The 18,055-nt window shown below is 40.1% G+C and overlaps 1 pseudogene; it reads left to right on the plus strand.

Annotated features, from left to right (window-relative positions):
* Positions 1-17,329: 17,329 nt before the first annotated feature.
* On the plus strand, positions 17,330-17,775 carry LOC122903483 (annotated as a pseudogene).
* Positions 17,776-18,055: the final 280 nt, after the last annotated feature.

The following is an 18,055-nucleotide window of genomic DNA, read 5'->3' on the forward strand; positions in this document are numbered from 1 at the left end:
AACCTAGGGGTCCTTCATCCTTCTGAGCAGACCCACTGGTGTGTCTTCTCCACCAACTGCTCCCACAGAGTTGATCCACTTTGACATTGTACTCTGCAGACAGATGCTTTCAATATAAAGGAAACTCAAAGACAGGTAAATAGAGGCTGAGCAGTTTACGCAACAAACGTGCCATGGACTCATCACCCACGTCAAGTACAGTGTTTACTGGGCGGCACCCCGGATCGAAGATGCAGATGATCATTTCCCAAGGAGAGGCTCTCCCCTGAAGTTCAGACTGAGCTGCTGAGGACAGAGGGCAGCACAAAGTGGCCACAGAGGGTTGGGACATTGAGAGGAAATAACAAAGTTCTCTGAAATATCTGCTTCAGAAAGGGAGCAAGATTGGTCAATGATTTCTTTCTTCTTCTGCAAGGAGAGGTTTGCTTTCTGCAGTATTCTTAAAGAAATAAAGCATTTGGGTTTCACCGCAGAGGCAGGGGTGGGGTCTGGCATTTGGAACGAAATGTGCACATGACCTGTTAAACTAGGTAGACTTTTTTCTTCGGCTAGAAACAACCTCATTATGCAACCTGGAAGTCATATCGCCCAGATGAACCAAACAGAAACCAAAACCAAACTGGCATATTTCCATGGGGTCATTAAAAAGTCTTATTTGTTATGCATAAGTGATGTACACATCTTTTTATTTATTTATTTTTTTCAGGCTGACGAACCTCTTTCATAGCTCCCATTGTTAAACCTCTCTCTCCTTTGACCTCAAACAAAAATATTGAGTTCACACTTACTAAGGACTTACCAGATATTATTAAATTATTATTAAAATATTATTAAAAGTACTTCACAGAGAAGTACTGATTTCCCATACTTGTGAAATATGTATTATTATCCAGTTTGCAAGTAAGGAAACGGAGGCTCAGGGAGGTTAAATAATTTGTTACAAGTAATTTAGCTAGTAAATGAGTAGTTGAAATTTCAATCTAGGCTTCTGGCTTCAGAATTTGAAATATAAATGCTATTTGCTATGGTCTGAAATTAAGATTTAGAATTTTTCTAAGCCATAGGAGGCAGTTTTGTCAGGGAGCTATTGAGAAAACTGGTAACTTGTTTTTCCTGAGATTTCTTGAATTCTCTTTACTGTCCTTCAAAGAAAAGAATACTTAAAACTTTCCAGATTTAGAGACTTAAAAAAAAAAAAGATTTTATTTATTTATTTGCCAGAGAGAGAAAGAGAGAGGACTAGGGCACAAACAGGGGGAGCAGCAGGCAGAGGGAGCAGCAGACCCCCTGCTAAGCAGCGGTCCCGACGTAGGACTCCATCGTAGGATCTCGGGACCATCACCTGAGCCTAAGGCAAACACCTAACTGACTGAGCCACCAAGGTGTTCCAGGTTTAGAGATTTTTTTAGGTAGATAGAAGGCAGATTGTGTTGGACAGGCATGGTTTGAATTCTAGTTAAGCTGAGTGACATTGCACAAGTTATTTACCATCTCTGAGCCTTGGGTTCCTCATTTGTAAAGTGGATAATAACATATACTTGAGTTGTAAGGATTAAATAATATAATTCAGATAAATGCCTAGGGCAGTGGCTGGCACCTAGAAAGTGCCTAATACAGGTTCTTGTTTTTGCAGGGAGCCTAGTAGTGGAAGTATAGAATGCGGGTGGATTAGCAAGCAGACCCCAGATGACCATTTTAAAACTGTCAAGATCAATTCTAGCTCTGCCACTGAGAAATACAAACTTTAATTTATAACGGACAGGTATTAAGTATTGCATGAAGCCACAAGATCTCGTTTCTCTACCATTTACCAGATGGCACATTTCTACTCTTAAAAAAAGTACTAGGCAGGGGCCACCTGGGTGACTCACGTGGTTAAGACACCCTTTTGAGGGGCGCCTGGGTGGCTCAGTGGGTTAAGCCACTGCCTTCCGCCCAGGTCATGATCCCAGGGTCCTGGGATTGAGCCCCGCATCAGGCTCTCTGCTCAGGTCCTCCAGCTCAGCGGGGAATCGGCTTCTCACTCTTTCTCTGCCCCCCTCCCTCTGCCCCCCTGCCTGCTCTCGCACTCTCTTTCTCTGACATAAAATAAATAAATCTTAAAACATAAACAAAAACCAAAACAAAAACCAGTACTAGGCAAAACAAAACCCAGGAAGAATCAGCTAAAGTTAAGACAGCTAATGTGTCAATATTTCGGTAGCTAGCAAAGTATCTTGCTAGCTTTTAGTATCTTGGTGACAAGAAACAGACTCACACAAGGAAGACAGTAGGATTTACCGGGCTGGAAGAGGCTTTGGGGGATTACTTAATTTTTACAGCAATAGAAAGCTGGTTCAACATTTCACGGATGAAGGAATGAAGAAACGGGAATGGCGTGCGAACGGAAGACGGGAGTGGCGGCTGTGTCGCAGGTAACTGGACAGCTATGATGGTTTTCTCCCAGCGAAGTCTTCACAGATGATCACAGTCCCTTCTAACTCTGGGATTTGGGTGGCGTCTCCACTCTTTCCCGCAGAATCACGTCCTTTTAAAATTAGGAAGGATCTCCCCCTAGAGGTCAAACGAAAGAGAGACAGACTGCAAAGTCGATTGGATTTCTGCAGGTCAGAGTCCCACTCTTGAGGACTTGAGAACGGAAAGAAAGTTCTCCTTTGGGAGGAGGAGAGAAGATGTTTTTAGATTTTGCAGAGGGCAAGGGACTTTTACCTCATGGGGCTAATTAGTATGATGCAGGTAATTAGGTAATCCAGCTTACTTCCCTTCTGATGCTTCCCCATTGCACTAATTAAATAAAGCAGCTAATCTTTAATGACAAATCCCTTTTGTAGCAGGAAGTTCAAGCGCAGTTAATAAAAGCCACGATGGTTCATCAGCAATGGGCGGATGGCACGTTTCCCTTTATTTGCTCCCATCACTGCCACAGAGTGCTTGCTTTAGCTTTGGATTCATAATTTGGTTAATTTGTCAACACTGGACAAAAGGTATTAAATTGCCAGGCTCACTAACTTATATCGTCTGTTTATGAATGTCCTGAAGTACATTAATAAAGTGCAAAGAGTTAAGGGTGAGAAAGGCTGTGGGTGCTTGCGTGGAGCATGGGAGAAATGCTTTTGAAAATACAATTACCGTGGTAATTAATAAAATCTATTTATTTATCTATTTATGAACAGTTGAACTGGCATCCAAAGTTAAACAGAATATTTTTATTCAAAATTTACTTCCTTGCGAAGATGGGACTTACCAAAGATACTTGAATTGGTGGGCTTGGATTACTGATGATCCAAGCACTCGTTTCCATATTAATAACTTTTAAGGACTGGGAAGTCATTTTCTGAGCAGTTCAGTTTACTTCTAATGAGCAAGCTGGTAAACAAATGTTGAAGTCATTTACTCTTTTTATATATGTGAATCTTTAATAAAATAGCAATAGATATGTAATAGATATGTAATTTAGTTAGTGTCCCCTACTTCTCTGCTATTTATTAACAGTATGTTTAGAAAACCGCATTCAAGAAAAGGAAAAAATAATCACCTTTCTGTTAAGATCCTATATTTCAGAATTGCTTTTTGGTTCCTCATTGAAAGTGACCTGAAAGCTGATTGGATCTTAGTTGGTGGTTCTTTCCAGACCATTGATTTTTGGAGTCAGGCATAAAATCAGTAAATAAAAGTTAGAGCATCTGGGAGGTACCCTGAGACTCTACAGGCAGGATGTGAGTTTGACTTGAAAGATACAGCTCTTAAAACTCAGAATACAGATGTGGATATCTAGGAGGTAAAGAATGTTGTCTGGCTAAACACAGGAATACTGAATCACTGACTAAATTTAACAGAATGCACAGAGAAGTACTTTTTTGCATCAAGGATCTGAACTGTATGTAGCTTTAGGGAACTAAATACTGTAACTGAAGTCACATGTTGACAAATATTTCCCCCTCGTTACATTCCTTATAAGGCCATGTAAATAGAGGAAAACATCTTTAGAAAATGATCTGAAATGGTCTTTGTTGATATTAAAGAGTATTGAATGGAATGATTATTAACTTGAAATTTGTATACATTATGTTTTGGATGATGAAATCACTTAGGATTTGATAAGCATTTGAAGTTATGAAAAATATAATGGGTTGTGTTGTTATGTGTCTTTTAGAAAAGAAAGGAAAATAGTTACAGATTCAGTATTTGGTACTTGTGAAAGGACTGGGGCACATTTTGTGATAAATTGAGCCCCACAAGTAAATAAACACACACACACACACACACATAGTCTTGCATGTGATACACAGCCCTATTTATCTTCTAAGACGACTCAACTAACCTAGGTGGTATATGTAACATTGATTGGCCAGCCAAATAATGGTTTAATATAAAAATGCATGACATCATAAACATTAAATGCCCAAACTTTAAAAATATCTTTTATTTTATTAAACGGGCTTAACCTGTAGAGGAAATGTAAGGTTCTGAACTCAACAGCTGCAATGGAGTTCGTTCTTACAGTAATACTCCAATTCTATAGTAATATTCTATCTTTTTTTAAAAAAATTATTTATTTTTTATTTATTTTCAGCATAACAGTATTCATTATTTTTTCACCATACCCAGTGCTCCATGCAATCCGTGCCCTCTATAATACCCACCACCTGGTACCCCAACCTCCTACTCCCCCACCACTTCAAACCCCTCAGATTGCTGGGAGGCTTAGTTGGTTAAGTGTCGGACTGTAGATTTCAGCTCAGGTCATGATCTCAGATGGAAGCCTGCATCTGTGCTTGGCATGGAGCCTGCTTAAGATTCTCTCTCTCTCCCTCTGCCTCCACTGCCCCTGGGGCATGTGGATGGTTCAGTGGGTTAAAGCCTCTGCCTTCGGCTCAGGTCATCAACCCAGGGTCCTGGAATAGAGCCCTGAGTCAAGCTCCCTGCTCAGCGGGGAGTCTGCTTTTCCCTCTACCTGCCCCTCCTTCTGCTTGTGCTCTCTCTCTTTCTCTTTTCTCAGATAAATAAGTAAAACCTTTAAAAAACACAAGCACAATTCATGGGCTCTCTACATGTTTAAAGAAGCTGGAAGAGGTTCAGGATCAGCTGGCATGGTTGGGTGTCGGTGTCTTGGTGTCTGCATGACTGAATGTGATTGCATTCAGTGTCCTTGCATTCGCTAACAGTTCAAAATACAGATCTACATGAAGACCCTGACCAGCAAGACCGTTATGCTGGAGGTGGAGACCAGTGACACCATCGAAATTGTGAAGGCCAAGATCCAAGACCTGACCAGCAGTGCCTTAGCTCTGCAGGCAAGCAGCTGGAAGATGGTCACACTCTTTGATTACAACATTCAGAGAGAATCGACTCTCCACCCAGTTCTCCATCTGACCGGTGACTGTTAATTCTTCAGTCCTGAATTCATAGTGCCCAGTGATGGCACTGCTCTGTGCTATAGCCACTTGCCCAGTTTAAGTTTAGAAATGACCAGTTTCAGTAATAGCTGGATTACTGGTTTTCTCAATAGCTGCTCAAAATGTTAATAAAAGTTTTGTTGTGTGGCTAAAAAAAAAAAAAAAAAAAGCTGGAAGAACTCTTGGGCTTTATTTCAGTGGCTGAAAATAGGCAGAAACGATTGGTAAATCAAGGATGCGGCCAATCTTTCAAATTTTGTACCTTCAGAGTGAAATAAAAAAGTCAGTAAACAAAACTTTATTGAATGTGGGTGATTTTAAGAACCCATAAATAGACGACATGGACAATAGATACAAAAGGATAGAACATGGCAATTACATAATTTCAGTGCTTATTTGCTGTTCCTGGAAGATAAGTATCTGTATGAATACACGTGTGCGCACGCGCGCGCGCACACACACACACACACACACACACACAATATCCAGGACTTTTAATGGCCAGGCTTAACAATTTTTTTTGATGTTACAATGGTGCAAAAACAACACACATTCAGGAGAAAGTATAGTTCGAGTTTTGAATTTTGATCTTTGATGTAGGATGTGATACTCTCGTGATGCTGCCCCATGACCACAGGGCTCAACATCTGATAGACCGACAGCCATTCTGTCCCCACACCACCAGTCTGTTTCTCACTCTCAATACTTGCTCAATAAATTACACGAGATGTGCAACACTCTATTATAAAGTAGGCTTTGTGTTCGATGATTTTGCCCAAGAGTAGGCTAATATGAGTGTTCTGAGCACCTTCAGGTCGGCGAGACTGAATTTTGGTGTTTGGTAGGTTAAGTGTATTATATGTATTTTCCACTTAGGACAGTTTCAATTTTTGATGGGTTTATCTGGACTTAACCTCGTGATTGTGCAGGAAGTTCTGTCTGCAAGGTTGTGTCTACCCTCAGATGACCGTGAAGCCTAACTGTAGATTTAAAATATGCTCTTATTTTTGGATACATGACTGTGCAATGTATTATGATGAATGAAAACACTTGCTTTTTCAAGTCTGCAAAGGGATTAAAGGTTGAGGTAGAATAGAACATAAAACTATTCTTTGTTCATAAATTTAGGTATAAGTCTTCTAAGGCTACCAAAGCATTTTGTGAATCAAAATCAAGGAATCTCAAGGATTTTATGTAGCTGTAGCTTTTTAAAGTTCCTAAACAGAAGAGCAGGGAATGGAACAATCTGGACTTTTGCCATGAGAATCCTATAGAATGTCTGAACTCCAACTGACAGTGGTAATTTTAGGAAGTGGGGAGGATAGAATTTTTTGTACTGATGAAGATTAGATATTAAACTGATTACAGAAAATTAAAAACAGTATTTAACTTCTGGGAACCCGAGTGGAGACCATGAAGGAACAAAGGGAAGGAGATGAGCCGATGTACCAAGTCACGTGGTTTCTCGGAGTGTGCTTGTTTTGGACATTTTCTAATATTTTATTAAGTCATCATGTGACCACAGCAAAGAAAATCATTTCTAAAAGAAATCACAATTCAGTGGCTCTGTTCCCTATCTTTGGCTCACTTTATTGTTACCAGAAATTTACATATATTATTGTTAATACACCTAGTAGAGACAGGAGACTATTTTAGTATCAAATGAAAGAAATGTTATTTAACGTGGTCAAAAAGAGAATATATATATATATGGCCCCGTATCTGAAAAGTCAAGCAGTAGCGTTACAAGGACAGCAAAATCCAGATGCAAAGCATCGTCAGTTATGTCTCTCTTAGTTCCTGGTTCTGTTTTTCTTCAACTTTGCTTTATGCTTGGATAGGTTCTCCCTTGTGGTGACAAAGATGGCATCATGCCAGCTTAGTGCCTTCTGGAAAAACAGCTCATCTTTCCCAATTCTAATCCACCATTCTAAGAAAGATGCTCTTCGCAATGTCTTAAGGTCACTGGTCCACCCCTGAATCTGTAATTGTTACGTGGAAAATGGAATGCACCTGTTGGTTCATTTGAATCACATGTTCATTTCTAGAGCCTTGGGGCTGTTGGGAGGAATGGGGGTCAGCTCATCTAATCATGTGGTCTAGGAGTTGGGGAAGAGACGGTTCCCTGAAAGAAAACCAGGTGCTGAATTTCAGAGTGGGGCTGGATATCGGCCAGGCTAAAACAATAGGTATCTCCTAGCAGATGGTAAAATATAATGGGCTTTAAAATCTGTTTTTTGGAAAGAGAAGACAGTAAAATGTACCTTACTTTACTACACAGGGTCAAATTCAATCCTTGAATAGACACTAAAAATTGTAAAGGATTTACAAAGGTGGGGTAAGATCACAAGTTATCTTCCTCAGGTCCATGACTAAGGCACTAGAGAGGGAGATAAATCATGCTCAATTTTCTTTATCTTACCAAATACTTCAATAGGATTTTTGAAGGAGTTTGGAGAATATTTCTTTGAATCTTACAAAACAACAGATTCTGACTTTATGCTGATAACCTCTTGCTGGAAGACTCTAGAACTTCTTGAAAAACCCAATGCTTTACAATTTCCTGTCCCTATCATACCAGCCAAGGAATGCCATATTCTGAGAGCTTTCAGACTTTTGCAAAAAGTTACCAGAGAGTTCACGGCAGAACAAATACCTTAGCTCTCATTTACTTTCTTTGACAACAGCTTAATTTTCAGCAGATTATCTGCAGAGTGGATAATTCGCTGGAAGATAATGAGAGTAGACACTGTTACTGGGAGAATTGCTCTTGCATGAATCAACTTACTTTTTAATAGTGGGTCTTTCCTTTTACGGAGTGCTATATTATGGGAGGACATGGAGAATTTAATTAAGTTAAACAATAAACTCTTTAAATTACTTTTAATTTCCAAGAGATTCAACAATTCTATTAGTAGAGGTATAAATGAGTAAATAAAACCTTGGAACAATGGGAAAACACTTGTACAAAAGGCAAAAGATTAGAAAAGACTCCGTACCCTGGAGCATAAGTAATATAATTAAATGTAGCATGCAAAAAGAGCAGTTGTCTTCTATAGCGGAAGAAAGCACCAAGGCAGTGGCCCTGTTTCTGCAAAATTTTCAGATCTTGAGTACATTAGCAGGATTTGCCTAATTGTTCTATTTTTTACAGTCTGTAAAATTCAGAAAATATACCAGATCATTTCTCTTTCTAGCATATAAGAACATTTTGACAAGGCCAATTCTCTTTTTAAAATGATATTTATATGTCACAACCCAGACTGAAGGTAGGAAGGAGACACACACTCCTAGTGTTGTGGGAGACAATGGAATATAATAATAGTTAATGGCGATCATTTATTAGGGCTTATAAATGCCAGACAGTGTGCTAAACACATTACCATATTTTCCTCCTTAAAATCTGTCCAACCTTGAGAGATGAATATTTGTGTCCCTTGAAAAAAAAATTTTTTTTTAAGATTTTATTTATTTATTTGACAGAGATCACAAGTAGGCAGAGAGGCAGGCAGAGAGAGAGGGAGGGGGAAACAGGCTCCCCACCAAGCTCTCTGCCCCGATATGGGGGCCCCATGAGAGGGCCTGATCCCAGGACTCTAGGATCATGTCCTGAGCCAAAGGCAGAGGCTTTAACCCACTGAACCATCCAGGTACCCCTCCCTTGAAAATTCTTATGTGGAAGTCCTAACCTGCAGTACATGAGATTGTGATCATATTTAGAAATAGGCCATTGCAGACGTTGTTAGTAAAGATGAGGTCATACAGGAGTACGGTGCGTCCCTAATCCAATATGGCTGGTATGCTTACAAGAAGGGGATATTCAGATGCAGATACCCACATGGGGAGATGGAGATAAAGGCAGAGACCCATAAGACAAGGAATGTCAAAGATTACAGCAAACCACTGGGAGTCAGGAGACAGGCATGGAGCTGATTATCCCTCATAGCCTATGAGGCAGTTCCTGGGAAAGAATCAACCCAGCTGACACCTTGACCATGGACGTGCAGCCCGAGATCTGTGAGACAATAAATCCCTGTCACTAAGCCACAGCCCTAACAAACTAAGTCAGTTTATTATGCTCCCCATTTAATAGATGAAGATTCTGGGTCTCAGGGGGATACAGGTACCCAGAGTCAAACAACCAGTGAGAGGCAGAGCAGGGGTTGATCTAGGTCATTCTTATACCGTGTTTTAAAAATCTTGCAGTTTTCCAAAAATTGGTCCAAGGGCCACTTGTGATGCTTGATAAAAGTGAAGATTTGGGATTTTACCCCAGACCACTGAATATAAAATTGGGGGAAGTAGGGCAAGAAATTGAACAAATAAACACACTTATTTCTTAGTTTGCTTCTGAAATTAGAATCCTCCAACCTCCTCACTATGGTCCATTGAACTTGGGGTGATTGAAACATCAAGGGATACTGACTTGTTTGCCAATTAAATGTTGGGCATTTAATTCATGTTAAGTCCAGTGTTTACCTGGACTTTAAGATTCAGTTTTATTTTTTAATTTAATTTAATTTAAAACATTTTAATTTATTTATTTTATTACATTCAATTAAATGAGGACAATACAATGTTTACTATCTTGCCTCCCAAGTTCAAATTAAGTCCCTTGAAAAGGAAAGTTAAGAATTATCGAGGATTTTAGAAAGGCAGGCTCATGTAACAGGGTATCTTTATTCAGGTCATTCAAGTGAGGGATATGGAAGAAGATGTTACTTCAGTGCAAATCCTCCTCATTTGTCTTGAAAGAGTCAACGCTGAGTTATCAACAGTTATACTTTAGAGAGATTTACTTCTGTTTTACCCCAGTCAATGCTCTGCCTCACTGTGTGGTGAGAAATTCCTCTTCCCTATCGCACACCATCATGCACTGTGTTTCAAAGCAAGTTTGCTGAGCTTTGGGTGAACCTGGAAAAGCAGAGGGCCATTTGCTTGATTCCATTGTTATTTACTCCTTCAGATATAGAATTATTACTATTATTTATTTTATTTTTTTAGATGGATGCACTTTCTCTTTGCATAGAGAAGAATGAGGCTGGGCCAACGCCATCTGCTAGTAGTGAGCCACCGCTGCTCATTGATGTGGACTCTGCCATATTGTTGCTGGCACTGTGGACTGTGAGGTGCTGTTATGTTATTATTTCTGTCCTATAGAGTTTCAGGATCCTTTCTTACCCGGATTCGCTGACACATGCAGGTTGGTTGTATCAGTTCATATTGCTGCTTAACAAAACACTCCAAAACTTAGTGGTTAAAAGCAATGATTTTTTTTTTTTTTTTTTAAGTTTCTAAGGGCTGGCTGTGCAGATCTTCTCTTGCTTTTGCCTGGGCTCATTCATACAATGGCATTTTGTTTAAAGGGAACTGGGCTCAAAGTTGAAGATGACTTTTCTCACACCTGGCAGTAGGTGCTGGCCATGGGCTGCGGTGCCTTGGTTCTCCTCTGGGGTCTCTCATCCTCCACAAAACTAGACTAACTTCCTTATATGGCAATTTCAGGAGAGTTTTCAAAAAAGCCAAATGTGGAAACTGCAAGACCTTTTGAAGTCTAGGGTCTGCGACTTGTATAAAGTCACCTTCATCAAATTCCATTGGCCAAAGCAAGTGACAAGACTGGCTCAAGTTCAGGAAGCTGAAAAAAGACTCCAGTTCTGGGCGGCAGAATCCATGCGGGATGGGAGGAATTTCTGGCCTTTAAATGGTCTACCACAATGGCAATCTAAGAGATTTAAGAGGTTGCCATTATCGTTTAGGTAATTTGGGCATTTTAATACCAAAGACAATTGCTAAAACTGTGTGAAAGGTCTACTTGGAACAACAATAACAAAGCTCAAACCTCAGTGGAATCTGCTTCTAGTAGATAAGCTCCTTCATGGATCAAGTTAGAGCATTCACAGATTATCGTATTGAAGGACATGTTGCATATCACCTTGAAGCCAAGGGAAAAGATTAAAAAGTGTACTTTCTGTTGCAGACTTTTCACACCTGATGTAGATGAGGACAGCCTTACTCAATATGTGGTCCATGAACTAGAAACATCAGCATCCCCTGAGAAATTGTTAGAAGTATACATTTTTAGGCTCTACCCAAGATCTACTGAGTTAGAATCTCTAGGGTGTGGCCCAGGAATCTATACTTCAACAAACTCTTCAGGTAATTCTGAATTGAAAAGTACTAACCTAACTAAGATCAGACTCCTCTTGAATTAAAAGCACGAGATTAGTGATACTTTTCTCAAATCTGTCCCTTTCCCATACATTTAGAGTTAATTCCATGACCCGTAAGATGGAATTAATTTAACAAAATCATCTAGTGAGTTTCTCGAAAGATTTAAATCCGAGGAACAATTGGAAATTATTATTAAGTAATTAATATTTTTCTGCTTATATATATTTACAAAATTAAAATTCAGAGATGGTCTATTTTTTGTATTGATTTGGGATGAGAGACATTGCACAGGATTGTTCCAAGAGGGCACCTTATAAACAACTGAGAGCAATGAGCTTTGGGAACATATGCAGAGCTCATTTTGCTTGAAGGCAAAACAAATATAACCTGGCAAAACCCAACCAAATAGCATTATGCTTTCGAAAGGAACTTAAATGGCAGACAGCTGTTTGTATTCATTTTATAAAGGAGGGATTTAGGCTTACTCACAAAAGTAAACATGGTATTATTATTCAGAGTCTGTGCTTTTTCTTTTAAGTTATGAAGAATTCACCTATTGAGGTAGGAGAATCTCACCGCAGCCAATAATGTTTCTAGAAAAATCACTGTAAAAAGGGATGGTTATAGATAGCATTAATAGCAATAACTACTTTATTACATTCTTTTAAAAATTATTTATTTTTAAAAAAGATTTTATTTATTTATTTGACAGAGAGATCACAAGTAGGCAGAGAGACAGGCAGAGAAGTGGCCGGGGGCGGGGGGAGGGGGGGTAGAGAAGCAGGGTCCCCGCTGAGCACAGAGCCTGATGTGGGGCTGGAGCCCAGGGCCCTGGGATCATGACCTGAGCTAAAGGCAGAAGCTTTAAACCACTGAGCCACCCAGGTGCCCCTTTAAAAATTTATTTTATTTTTATTTTCTTATTGAAGTGTAATTGACCTACATTATATTAGTTTCAGGTGTATGATGCAATAATTCAATGTTCATATATATTTCAAAATGATCACCACAATAAGTCTAGTTAACATTCATCAAAGTGCAGAACAGAACTTTTAAACATCAGAACATTCTTGAAAGGATTTTTGTTAATTAAAAGATGAGTATTCCCATTTTAAATGAGTTAGTTTTCTCAGATTTATACTTAGTTTCTCAGGAATCATTGTAAGTTCCTGTGATGTTCCTAAGTTTCAGCCCTAACAATACCATGAGCTCAGTATTGTTCATTGATCATCCAACCATTCACAGGCTGTCTCTACTCAAACTTGGGATAACTGGGAATTCCACCAGGTAGTGAAGAGTTAACTTTCACACAGCAGAGTTGTAGAGTGTGATGATAATTTTGATTATGACAAAGCAGAGGGCTGAAATGGTAGACCCTGTGATAAACTGAAAAGCCTTGCCTCCAGATTTGCAGCTCCTCTCAGGAGGTGAGACTGATTTGCCCTCTCCTTGATTCTGGACTGCCTTGAGACTTACCTTGACCAGTAGAATGTGGCAGAAGCAATACAGTGTGAGTCTGATGCCTAAATCTTAGCTTCCTCTGTGCTCTCTCAGAATACCGCCCTGAGACCACCAGCAAGGCAAGTAGTTCTCTCCCTGCTGGATGGCAAGAGGCCACAGGGAGGGGAAGTAAGGTGCCCTAGCAGACAACTACACCAACTGCCTGGATTTGAGTGAAGTCAACTTGGACCTTCTAGCCTAGACAGTCTTTCAATTGAGTGAAGATCATGAAAGGGTCCTAGCAAGACATCAGAAGAACCACCCAGTTTAGGAGTGCTTGGGTGGTGCAGTGGGTTAAGCATCCAACTCTTGATTTCAGCTCCAGTCCTGATTGCAGGGTCATGGGATCAAGCCCCTATGTCAGGCTCTGTGCACAGCAGGGAGTCTGCTTAGGATTCTGTCTTTCCCTCTTCTTTTGTCCCTCCCCCAGCTCACAGGTTCTCTTTCTTTCTCTCTAAAATAAATCAATCTGAAAAGAAAAAGAAAAAAAAAATCACTCAGCTATCACACAGTATTGTGAAAAGTAACACATTACGGCTATTTCAAGTCACACAATTATGGGATGGCTTATTAATCAGCCATAGTTGACTTAGACATAATCTTGGATACTACCATCACCTCTCCACCCTCCTTCCTACCTACATACTTGAGGGCAGACAACAATATTTGCTTTTCATTTTCTGTCCAGATACTTTGGGAGGCTGGCATTTCTTTACATTTCACAGAACTCTACCTTTCTCATTTCCCACTCAGTTTCCCAGGAACATTCTCCCAGTCTTCCCTGAATGAGTTATCTTGGAGACACTTCTCAAGTCTCATTTCCATTGTATTTCTTATCATCAGATTGTCATTGGATGTCAGGTTCAAAAGAAATTTGGAACAGAATTGCAATGGCCCTGGTTGGATTGATTAATGATGACTCATTCTTTTCTTGGATAATGATTTTTGCTTTCTCTCATTTCCTTCAGCCTACTTCTCTTGAGTTTTCCCTTGTTACCCTGTGTTGATTCTGGTGAGATTCAAGTCCCTTCCTGGGAGCTAATGGAGGCAAAACTATAATGTTTTCAAATACCTTTGACCCCAAATGATTTCTATTCCAATGACAAATGGTAAAGAAGATTCATGCTATTAGGAAAATGTGTGGCAACCCTATGTTCATTGCAGCATTATTTATAATAGCCAAGATATGGAAACAACCTAAGTGTCCATCAGTGGATAAATGGATAAAGAATAAATTTTGTATATGCGCAATGAAATCTTACTCAGCCATAAGAATGTAATCCTGCCTTTTGCAACAACATGAATGGACCTTGAGGACATTGTGCTAAGTGAGATAAATCAGATAGAGGAAGAACAAATACTGTAGGATTTCACTCATATGGGAATCTAAAAAACAGAACAAATGAGCAAACAAAACAAAACTGATAGAGTACAGATTGGTGGTTGCCAGAGATGTGGGGCTGGGTAGGCAGGGGTTGTGGTGAAATGGGTGAAAGGTGTCAAGAGACAGAAACTTCCAGTTATAAAACGAATAAATCCTGGGGATGTGATATATAGCATGTTGACAATAGTCAATAATATTGCACTGGATATTTGAAATTTGCTAGAAGAGTACATCTTAAAATTTTTTTATCACAAGAAAAAGAACTTGGTAATTTTGTATGGTGACAGATGGCAACGGATGGTATTGTGGCAATCATTTTTAACATATACAAATATCAAATCATTGTGTTGTACACATGAAACTAATATAATGTCATTTATACCTCAATGAGAGAGAGAGAGCCAATTAAAAAAATTTTTTTTTAAAGATTTTATTTATTTATTTGAGAGAGAGAGCACGAGAGAGGGGAAGGTCAGAAGGAGAAGCAGACTCCCCACTAAGCAGGGAGCCCGAGGCAGGACTTGATGCAGGGACTCCAGGATCATGACCTGAGCTGAAGGTAGACGCTTAACCAATTGAGCTACCGAGGCATGAGAGAGAGAGAGAACATCCATTATAGCTCTTTAATGAGGGGAAAAGGAAAATATGTTCTATATAGCCCAGAGGAGAAGGAAACTGACCCAATGTGGACACTGACACATTTTTTCAAACTTGTCTGTAAAAATGTGTTTTAACTGTGGAAAGCTTTCCTTTTCTAGGCACATTTTTTACCCCTTTCACCAGGCATTATAACAGTGACCCTGCGTTTACTTTCTCAACACTAAAATTTCTGTGGAAATTTATAAACAAACCAAAAAAAAAAAAAAAAAAAAGAACAGGACAAAAGGAACATATTTTATTTATTATGGTTCAGAGCTCATCCTGTTTTTCAAAAGAAACACAGAAATTCACTTTCTATATCACAATGGAAGTAAATTGGATTTTTTTATCATTGCAATTCTCCATTATGAAACCAAAATATTTTGCATATTTTATTTAGTTTTTAAACATCTAAAATGTTAGAAAGTTGGAATTAAGAGAGAGGCTAGAGATATCTATCTCAGAAACCTCATTGTGGTTGAGAAAGCGGGAGCCCTGAAAGGTTAGCTTGCTTGCTTAGGCAATAAAACTTCTGCCACCAGAGGTTAGGACCCCAGCCCACTTTCATGATCTGATTGCAACTAAATTTGAGTGGGATCTTGGCTGGGGCTTCAATGTCCAAGATGGCCTCTTCTTCTCCAAGGCCCCTGTTTGTATGGTGTCTCCTTATTGGGTTGTCTAGCCCAAGCTTGTCTGCAGCATAGTGGCTGCTGGGTCCCAAGAAGAACCATTCCAGAAGTTAAAGCCCCTGTGTGCAACCACGTATGGAACATCTGTTTGCATCATCCTTGGCCAAAGCAAATTATATGGCCAAAGCTTGAGGTGATGTGGAAGGGACTTACTACATGAGGACATGAACCCCTATGGAAAAGGGGCTTTGAGGGCCACCAAAGGAGCATACTCTACTTCACACTCTGTTTCTTCTTTTTCTGTGGCGTCCATCACCTTTGTGCTCAACTCTCTTATTTTATCTGATGTCCAATATCTGACTCTCTTCATTAGACTGTAAATTTCATGAGGACACGGAACTTTCTTCTGTTGAGTGTTTTGAATGAGTACACATTTATAAAGATTATAAAATATGAATGAAAAGAATATTCACTCACAACTTAGAACTTTTTATATTTATACCTGAAGGTATATATTTTAAAAAATGGATTAAATATTGGGCTAATTTTCCCTTTTAGAGAGTAACAAACATCCAGTGTGGAAATCAGGCACCTTTTATCCATCCAGTCTGTGTGGCACACTACTCTGTCTCAGGAACCAGAGAAATGGTAGAGAACAAGGCAGACACAAGTGACTGCCCTCATGGGGCTTAGGTACTAATGGGAAAGGCAGAAAAAAACAATTGAAAATACCAAATGATTATTCATTAGCATAAATACTGCAAAGTCAGCAAAGAAAGGACTGAGAATAATGGTGGGAGGTCAGGGCAAACGTAGCTGGCGGAATGACATTTAAACTGTGATCTTTAGGGTAAGAATAAATGAGTTACACAAAAAGTATGAGTGAAGACATAGGGCACGAAGAACTTGGGGTTGTTAGTATGGGGAAGAAGCGTGCTGGCTGCAGTCTGTTCCAATCCTGCCTCTGCTCCAATCCTGCCTCTGCCACTCCCTAGCCCTCTAACCTTGGCAGTGAGTTGCTTAGCCTCTTTGTGCCTTGCTTTCTTTATCTGTAAAATATGGGGCTCCAAGACATTGAGAGCAGACAGATGTGATATCACACATAGGACTTTGTAGGGCACGGCAAGGGATTTGGGGATTCCTCCGTCCCCCCAAAATATAATGAGGAGCCACTCAAGAGCTTTGAGAAACTTTTCTGTTTTTGAAGATGATTTTTTGCTACTGTATAGGACAGGAGGAGACAAGTCTGGAACAAGCAGAGCAGGGAGGCAGGAGTCTAGGTAAAAGAAGAAAGCAGATTTTGTCCTAGAATTGACTGCACTTGCAGATGGCTAGGTGACTAAGTGTGGGAGGGCAAGGCATCTTAAATGACCCTGAGGTTTTGGGTTTTAGCGACCGGGTGAATATTGGTAACGTTTACTGAGGTGACATTTACCTGGTTTGGGGATCAGAGGGCCAGATAGGCTGCGTTTTGGCCCCCAGGACACCTCAGGCTTTATGGGTAGGTTGCACAGGTAAAAGTCTGGTAATGACTCCGGCCATCTTTTGTTTCCCTGAGAAACAATATGTAAATACTGCTCTCACTCTCTTTTGTCTGGGCTGCCAACATGTCATCCACACTGAGGAAGACCCAGAAATTTCAGGGCCATGTGAGCCATAGCCATAGCCCCTATGGGGAAGTCCCCAGGAGGCCCGGGTAATGCTGGTGGCAGGCATCACCACAGGATCCACTTTGACAAATATCACCCACAGTTTACCTTGGGAAAGTTGGTATGACGCATAGCCATTTAGAGGAACCAGAGCTTCTGTCCGACAATTAACCTCAATAAACTGTGGACCGTGGACCTTGGTCAGTGGGCAGACATGGCGGAATGCTGCCCAAAACAAGACAGGAGCTCTCCTATCGATGTGGTATCATGGGTCTACTACAAAATTTTGGGCAAAGGAATGCTCCCAGAGCGGCCTGTCATTGTGAGTGGCATTGTCATTCAGTAGAAGAGCTGAGGAGAAGATTAAGGGTATGTGTTTGTGTCTTGGGGGGTCGGGGGACTGAGTCCTGGTAGTTTGAGGGAGGTTCATTAAATGCTAAAAAGCGCTTTTCTAAATAAATACAATACAGTACAATATAACGCAATACAATACAATACTGCCCTCAATGGCCCTGGCATTGTTTAAGGAAGGGCTCTACAGATTGTAGCTCTTCTTGTACTTGTTGCAACAAGGCAGGTCCAGTTATCATTAGCATTTTTCAGACAAGGAAAGGCACATAGCTCTAAAGTAAGGGAACCCAGAGCTCCACAAATTACCCACTTCACCACTGAATCACCTACCCT

The sequence above is a fragment of the Neovison vison genome, chromosome 3 (genome assembly GCF_020171115.1).
Source record: "Neovison vison isolate M4711 chromosome 3, ASM_NN_V1, whole genome shotgun sequence".
Classification (NCBI taxonomy): Eukaryota; Metazoa; Chordata; class Mammalia; order Carnivora; family Mustelidae; genus Neogale; species Neogale vison.